General features: G+C 48.2%; 1 long non-coding RNA gene across 1 annotated transcript; it reads right to left on the reverse strand.

Moving 5' to 3' along the window:
- Positions 1-24: 24 nt before the first annotated feature.
- On the reverse strand, positions 25-6571 carry LOC107107621. The gene is made up of 4 exons (XR_001482399.1): positions 6534-6571; positions 3221-3298; positions 3089-3124; positions 25-83 (listed from the first exon to the last, which is right to left on the reverse strand). It is a non-coding gene; the product is annotated as an uncharacterized LOC107107621 (long non-coding RNA).
- Between the last annotated feature and the right edge of the window lie 1539 nt (positions 6572-8110).

Here is an 8110-nt window from a genome sequence, read left to right on the forward strand (position 1 = left end):
GAGGAAGCCACTAGAAACTATGTACGTACAGGCCGGCCGGGAAAACCAAGTTCTCCTTTGTGTCCTGGAGGCCCCATTGGTCCCTTAAGAGAAAATTAAAAAGGGTGATTAGCACAGGGCGATACTGTGAACATGCAATGTGCTTCATAAGGCCATAAGAGAAGCTATATTGGATCAAGCCCATGGCCCCTCCAGTCCAACACTCTGTGTTATACAGTGGTCAAAAACCAGGTGCCATCAGGAGGTCCACCAACAAAACTGAGGGGTCACAGCTAGTGTAGAGAACCAAAAATATAGAAGCTGTAATGATGTACAATGCGGGGAAAATATAGAAGCTGTAATGATGTACAAAGCGCTTATAATCTCACAATAATGATACAAAAATAAACAGTCAAACTGAGGAACTTCTTCACGAAACGAATGCCAAAACTCCGGAGAAGTTCGTCCATCTTTCTGATAACTGTTGGGAATTAATATTTTTCAATTTGACTGTTTATTTTTGTATCATTACTGTGAGATTATAAGCATTTTGTACATCATCAGGCGGTCCACCAGCAGGGCCAGAACTTTGGAAGCCTTCCCACTGTGCCCCACCCTCCCAAGCACCAAGAATACAGAGCATCCCTTGCCCCAGCCTGAGAGTTCCTATCTATCCCTTGTGGCTAATAGCCACTGATGGACCTCTGCTCCATATGTTTATCCAATTCCCTCTTGAAGTGGTGTATGCTTTTAGCTGCCACCACTTCCTGTGGCAGTGAATTTCATGCGTTAATCACTCTTTGGGTGAAGAAGGACTTCCTTATATCTGTTCTAAGACTACTGCTCATCAATTTCATCGAGTGCCCACGAGTTCCTGTATTGTGAGAAAGGGAGAAAAGTACTGCGTTCTCTACCTTCTCTACCCACGCATTTTTCCGTAAACCTCATTTGAAAATGAATTTTTTCCCACCGGCTCTCAAGCTGTCTTTGTTGCTAAGTGTCTTCCCACCTTGGTACGCATACGTGAGTGCAGCACACACATTGTCTGAAAACTGACACAATTAACCCTGTAACGCAATGAGACTAAATGAAAGCAACACTTAAGTTTGTTTAGCAGCGAGGTCTTGGATTCTGATTCTTGAGGGACACTTGCATATGGAAAATGTGCTCCAACCCTGAGTAACTAATATTAAGACAGCAACTTTAGCTGGATTACTCTGAGACCATTTCCGCAGGAGTAAAATCCCCTGCATTGACGATTTTGTTATGCATTGACGCATGTTATGTAAAATTTTCCACAGTAGATTTTTCCTCACCAGACACAAATCCAAAGTTTTTTCCCCTTCTTACCGTGTTTCCAGAACTCGCTAAAACTGGGGGTTTCCGAAGAAGTGGGGTGAGAAGGAGAAAACTTCGGGGGTTTGCGCCTGGTGAGGAAAAATCTACTGTGGAAAACTTCACGTAACGCGCAGTTTTGTAAATGTCAACACGGGGAATTTCACCACTGCAGAAATGGTCTGATTCATGGCTTTGATTTTACACTATCCATGGGGGAGTGGCCTGTTGCTGTTAGGTTAATTCATTCATTTCGTTTGGATCTTGCCTTTCTCCCCCAGTAGGGACCCAAAGGAGCTTACAGTCTTGGCCGGGTCCAAGCCAAACCCCTGCAGCAACGGAGCAGAGGCTTGGTTTAGATCTGACCGGCAGCGGTGTGAGTCCAAAAACGGATGCAAGTCTGTGGCTGAGCAACCAAATACCTTGAACCAGCCCTTGGTGTTTAGGACAGAGATGTCAGAGATGGAGGCAGAGAGGGCGGAATGGCAGAGTTGGATATAGTTTTCATTACAGGCCAGTAAGGTTGCTAGCTCTGAGTTGGGAAATACCTGGAGATTGGGGGGGGGGGGTTGGAGCTTGGGGAATCAAGGAGATCTCCTGCCACCAACTGGAGGCTGTATCAATATAAAGACACTCCGTGAATGAATTAAGAACAAAAGCAGAAAGATTATATTGTGCAAAACAATTCAAACAGTTCTAAATCTTTGTTAAAGTTCAACAAACCCTTATATATTCTTAAAGAGCTAGGATCAAAAAGTACTTGATACAAAGGGGAAACTCAAATAAAGTCCACAAATCCTTTGTATAAAGACCAACTTCAGGAGAGCAAAGGTTCTGCGTCTTGTATGAGCAGCAGCTCTCCTGAAGTTTGTCTTTATACAAAGCATTTGTCGCAGGGGTCATTTCCTGCAGGAGCACACAGGAGCGGAGCTCCGGCAGTAAAGAGCCCAGGGGGCGGGCACATGCAACAAGCCCCACCCCCTGCTCCCAGCAGCCCTCAGTCAGAGCAAGAAGCAGCCAGGTAAGTTGCAGAGCCCCCCATGGCCCCCCAGGCCAAAACAGTCCAGTGGCACCTTTAAGACCAAGTTTTATTGAGGCACAAGCTCTCCCTCCTCTGTGAGGGCAGATTTGCACGTTCTGCCCCCCCCCAAATAGCTAGCAATCCAAAACAGTCTAGTGGAGACTGAGCAGTGGGTGTTGCCTTCTGACACACTTCCGGTGATGTCAGGAAGCGTGGCATATGCAAATAAGTTATGCTAATGAGTTATGCTAATGAGCTCCTGCACCTCTTTTTCTACAAAATGACCCCCGGATTTGTGGACTTTATTTGAGTTTTCCCTTTGTATCAAGTACTTTTTGATCCTAGCTCTTTAAGAATATATAAGGGTTTGTTGTACTTTAACAAAGATTTAGAACTGTTTGAATTGTTTTGCACAATACAATCTTTCTGCTTTTGTTCGTAATTCATTCACGGAGTGTCTTTACATTGATACAGCCTCCTCCTGTGAGCTCTCGTTTTGATATACAACCCACCTGGAGGCTGGCAACCCTACAGACCAGGGAGGGGGGGAGCTAAGGCAGACACGTGAGGACACGATTTAATGGAGGTCCAGTTTTAAACTCTGCTTTCTACCCTGATCCTTCCACCCATCGCCTTACGCCGCTCCTAAATTATGATCAGTGCAGCTGTTGAAATATGGTGCTTGTATTTACACAATGTTTTGAGCATGAACACATTAATTAAAAAAAAACCAAACAAACACGCAAAGCTCACCATTGGCCCGGGGGGTCCCCCGTCTCCAGGCTCACCCTGCGAGAAAAGGGTTCCGTTAATGATTCAGGAGAACACGGCACTGCCTACGGGACGGCGCTCGCGAGGGAAGGACAAACAAGCCAAGAACGCTACCTTCTCTCCAGGCCTCCGGATCAGTTCGGTCAGGGAGTCTGTCGAGGCAAAGATGGCTCCCGGTTCGCCCTTCTCTCCCTGCAAAAAGCCACAGAATAATCTGTTGGGTGTCTACATAAAATAAACCTCATGTGCTTATACGTCCCTTGCATGAGCATTCGGAATTTCAAATCCATTCAGGCTGAAAGCAGCAGCAATTATTTTACCTTATGACATCAGAGGAAGAACAAAGGCCTATCGGGTGTCTGGAACTGTCCTCCCTGCATTCGGTCCAGGTATAGCAAGCCAGACGCGACCCTGGGACTCAGCACCTAGAGGTCCCAAGCATTCATTTGTCTAAATAGCAGGTCTTCGGGGCCCCAGTTTAGTTTTTGGGACTGTGGTGTGTGTGTGCGGTGGTGGGAGGGTTGTGTACTTTCCCCTGTGCCATTTGGCCTAAGCTTGGAAGACCCTGACAGAGCTGCTGCCCACCTCATCGGGGTTGTATGTTTGCTTCTGTGAGGCAAACCACAGGGCTGCAGGGCTGTTTCAGGCAAAGAGAATGGCACTGAGGGGAAAGACAAGATTCTCCCTCCGCCCCGCCCCGCAGCCCCAGTTTGAACCAGAGCCCCACACACCTGCTGTCTTCTGGACATGGAACTCCCAACATCAACTCTCCTTTGGCTCTCGCGCTCAAGGGTCAAGCTTGCGGGGAGGAGAGGACCTTTTGTAAATTTGCAGCAGGATCGCAAGCACAGAGGTTCCCTCCTCTCCACCCCTGCCAACAGTACCCACAAGCAATCACTCCAGAGAAGGTTTCCACTTTTAAGTTACCCTTTAGTTTAAAAAAACCCAAAAAAACAACCACCAAGTTTAGGGTTGCCATTTCCCTGACAGGGTTGGGGGTTTACCTGCTTTCGGGGGCCCGATCTGCTGCCACCAAGCCGGCTGGCGGGGTAACCCTGCCCCTAAAGAGCCCCTTCTGCGCTAACATGCCCAGCGCAGTGACGTCACCCGGAGGTGACATCATTGCACAGGGCACGTTGTGGCGGGGGGGGGATTGCTCTACTCAGTGTTTGAGGAAGAAACTCTATAGTTACGATAGAGTTTTCCCTCAAATGCTAGAGTGTCCCCTCCCCCCGTAATGTGCCCTGCGCGATGATGTCACTTCCGGGACAAGGAGAGGGACCCCCCGCCAGCAACAGGGGTAATACCTGGCAACTCTAACCAAGATTACCAATAATTGGGACTTATGTGGCATTAAAACAAAAAAAGGAGGAGGGGCAAGGCTGATGTCGAGACAGCTTTCGATCTGCGGATCTGCCTGTCTTTCATTCCAGTTGCAAAGCTGGTCTTTCCTCCTGTGGTCAGAAGATATGCGGGGTGGTCTCTCCCACGGCTGCTTTTGCTTTCATCAGCAGAGCAAGATAAGATCTCTCATTTGATTCTGCCCCTTCCAGTCCCCATCGTGGAGGCCAAGTGCATTATACTTTGCTGGGTCCATCAACAGCTTACAAAACTCCAGCTTGGAAAACCATCTTAAGACTCAGACAGCCTTGACTGGCGGCGGCAGGACAAGTTCCAGCAAGTTGGGGGCTCCGTAACTTTCCCGAAAGCGTTTCGTTCTCATATGTTGCGGGAAGGAAGGAGCTAAAGTCTGCAAAATGCTTGGCACTTTCAGAATGCCATGGCAATGCGTCCTCTTTCATAAGGCACTTTAACCGGAGGGGGGGGGGGAACACCCTTGTTTGTTCCTTTGCAGAAGAGAAGAGAAGCAAAGAACAGACGTCCTTAGCAGGGTGTTTGGAAGAAGGTCTTAATTCCCATTTCTTTGTCACAACAACGCAGGCTTTTACAAAACCAAAGCTGCCTTCTACTGAATCAGACCATCCGTCCTTCAAGGTCAGTACAGCCCACTCTGGCTGACAGCTGCTCTCCAGGGTTTCAGGCAGAACCAAGGAAGCAGAGGTGATTGATAGCTGATAGAGAGGGTCAGTTGTGGGATGATACTACCTGTCCAGACGTGCAGAGGTCCATGAAGAAGAGATTATGGCTAAAGAGTTTGCTTTCCAGTTTGCATGCTGAAAGGTTACTGGACCCATGCAGGGGGGTAGTAGGTGTGGAGTGGGGTAGTAGATGTGGAGAAATCAGCATTGGTAATGAGACTGGAAACCTACGTCTTGATTCAGTCCAGGTGGATGCATTGTCTTTTGGGGGTATTTTTATGTGCGTGTGTGTGTGCACCTGGAAGTCATGGCGACCTCTGGTGACTGACCCCTACTGGGGGCCTGGAGGATATTCAGAGAGTGGCTGATTAAAGCCTGCCCTTGCCTCCCAGCTCTGGTATTCCTTGGAGGTCTTCCTTCCAAGTACTTGCCAGAGTCAACCCTGCTTAACTTCTGAGATCTAACGAGATCACTTGTTTGTTGCGGCGGCTGTGCTGTTGTGCTCAGTAAACTGGTTCCATTCATGAACTTTCTTAGGTGTGGCATGGCCAACTTTTTGCACAGTTGTGATTTACTCTCATGTGGGAAACACACGGCAACTCCCTCCAGTGTGGTACCACTGTCGCCCTTTAAGCATTATGGGTCCAGTAACCTTTCAGGATGCAAACTGGAAAGCAAACTCTTTAGCTTACCTCCTAAAGTAAGGCACAGCCAAAAGGAAGCATGCAGATTAACTACATTTATGGGAAAGAAGAAGAAGAGATTGGATTTATACCCCGCCCTTCACTTGGAGTCTCAGAGCGGCTTACAAACTGGGCTCTCCCGTATTTTTTAAAAAGTCATTCCCTGTAGCTGATGTGTGCCTGCAAGGAACCTGAGATGGGTCGTAGAGGACCGCTGGTTGGAAGCAGGGACTGTAAGCAGTAGGGTTGCCAACCTGCAGGTGAGGCCTGGGGATCTCCCAGCACAACTGATCTCCAGACTACAGAGATCAGTTCCCCAGGAGGGTGGGCGCTATGGCATTATACCCCACGGAGGTCCCTCCCCTCCTTGAAACCCCACTCCTCCTAGGCTCTATACCCAAACTTCCAGGAATCTCCCAACCTGGAGTTGGCAACCACAGCAGACAGTCCAAGCTAGGACTCTTGTGTAAACAGCGTAGAACACTCCTGAGAAATCAGGAGGCCCAGATAGCCAGTCCCATCTCACCGCCTGCTCTAAGGCTCCCAGATCTTCCACACTCCCCCTGTCTGGGTAGCCCATCACGGAGACCGGCCACCCTTTTCCTGCTGCAAAATGGAGAAAACATTAACCAGCCAGGTCCCAAGAACTGCTTCACATTTCGAAACAGGATTGTTCATGACTTGTTGTCTGCTCTTTCTTCTTACCTGTTTTCCTTTCTCTCCTGGTCGCCCAAGTAGTCCAGTGTCACCTTTTGGTCCCTTCGGGCCCTAGAAGAAGATGAGATGCCTTTTGATAAGCAGGAGGGATATTAGCGGTTTCTGAAGTTGCTAAATTAGACAGGAAAGCAGCAGACCGCTGTAGCTAGAGCTGGGGTGCCGCCAAATCCTTATACAGAGTAAGGAAGGGGTGTGAGGTTGGTGGGACTTGAAACTCAGCAAGGGGAGAGGGGAGTGGGGAGCGGAACCTCTCCCTGCCCATATTTTGTCCCCCAAATTCACTTTTTAATCGCTTTTTCTCCTGGACTGGAGCCAAGACAGGAAGTAACCCTGCAAAGGTTGAAAAAACAACTTTAAAAAGTGATTTGTGGGGGTGAAGAGAGGATTCAGTCCTGTCTTCTTGCGTGTCTACACTGCGCATTAAACCCAACCCCACCCTTATAGGAAAACAGTAGGATCCAGGCTGGGTCTTTGCAGTATCCCACACTGCTCAAGGTCAGAGCTATATTATACTTCTTGGCCAAACGCCTGGGCTTATTTAACATCCTCATTACAACTATTATCAGCACTAAGCAAGAGTGTGCTTCTTCGGCAGCTTCCCTTACACAGAAGCCCCCATAAATCAAGACGTCAAGAACGGTGGTGTTGAGACATCACCGTGAGAGGCAGACCACAGAAATGTACACTCGAGACAGAATAGCCAATCGGAGCAGGGCTCTCCATCAGTCAATAGGGTCAGTAATGGGAACAGTTAGGATCTAGGTTTTTAGTTGGAAGGAATTAAATGTTGAAGGCTGAGAGAAGTTAGGTTTGGGGGGGCTGAGAGAGAAGGGTTAAGTCTGACAGGAGTGGGAACTAAAGATCTGAGAGAGAGATCAGATCTTTGGTTAAGCTTCCCTGTCTGAGGGTACTGGGATGTTACGGGAAGCCAGCAGGGTTTGGCTCGGCCTGCAGTGTCTCTAACAGTGCAATCCTAAACAGAGTTACCCTCTTCTCTGTACACTGCAGTCAATGGGCTGAGAAGGATCTAACTCTGTTTAGGATTGCACTGTTAGCCATAGTAGAGTACTGTGTTGATCTGTTATAAACGTCCTTGAGAGTGTGTTTTCCTGAGGTAAAACCTAACACCCCACAACTCCTGGTTAAGTATTAATAGTTGTGGTTCTTTGTCTGAAACAAACCTGGTTCTCTTTCACCTGAAAAAGCATACCATCTCATCCCTGTCAGTCTTGCCTCAGTTATCAATCCAGGCTTGGTTGGGTTATACTGTGGTTGAGATTCTAACCCCTCGAACCCATTTTTCTCTTTTAATTTCTCTCTGGCAACCTCCAGTGCCGTGGGGTCAGCGGGAAACTGTACTGCGAAAGGAAGGGAAAGTCCTGTATGGGGTGGCAACGCTCCCTCTAAGCTGTGCAGGCCCTGTGAGCAAAAATTCTACTTTGGGAGCTACTGACATTTAAGTTGTGAGAGAGCGATTTGGCTCCTGCATAAATGAGTTTGCTCTGGAGCCAACCTTCCTGAGCAAAGACAAAAATGTGTGAGCCGGAGGCTAAAAAACTGTGAGC

The sequence above is a fragment of the Gekko japonicus genome, unplaced genomic scaffold (genome assembly GCF_001447785.1).
Source record: "Gekko japonicus isolate JY-2015 unplaced genomic scaffold, Gekko_japonicus_V1.1 scaffold5077, whole genome shotgun sequence".
Lineage (NCBI taxonomy): Eukaryota > Metazoa > Chordata > Lepidosauria > Squamata > Gekkonidae > Gekko > Gekko japonicus.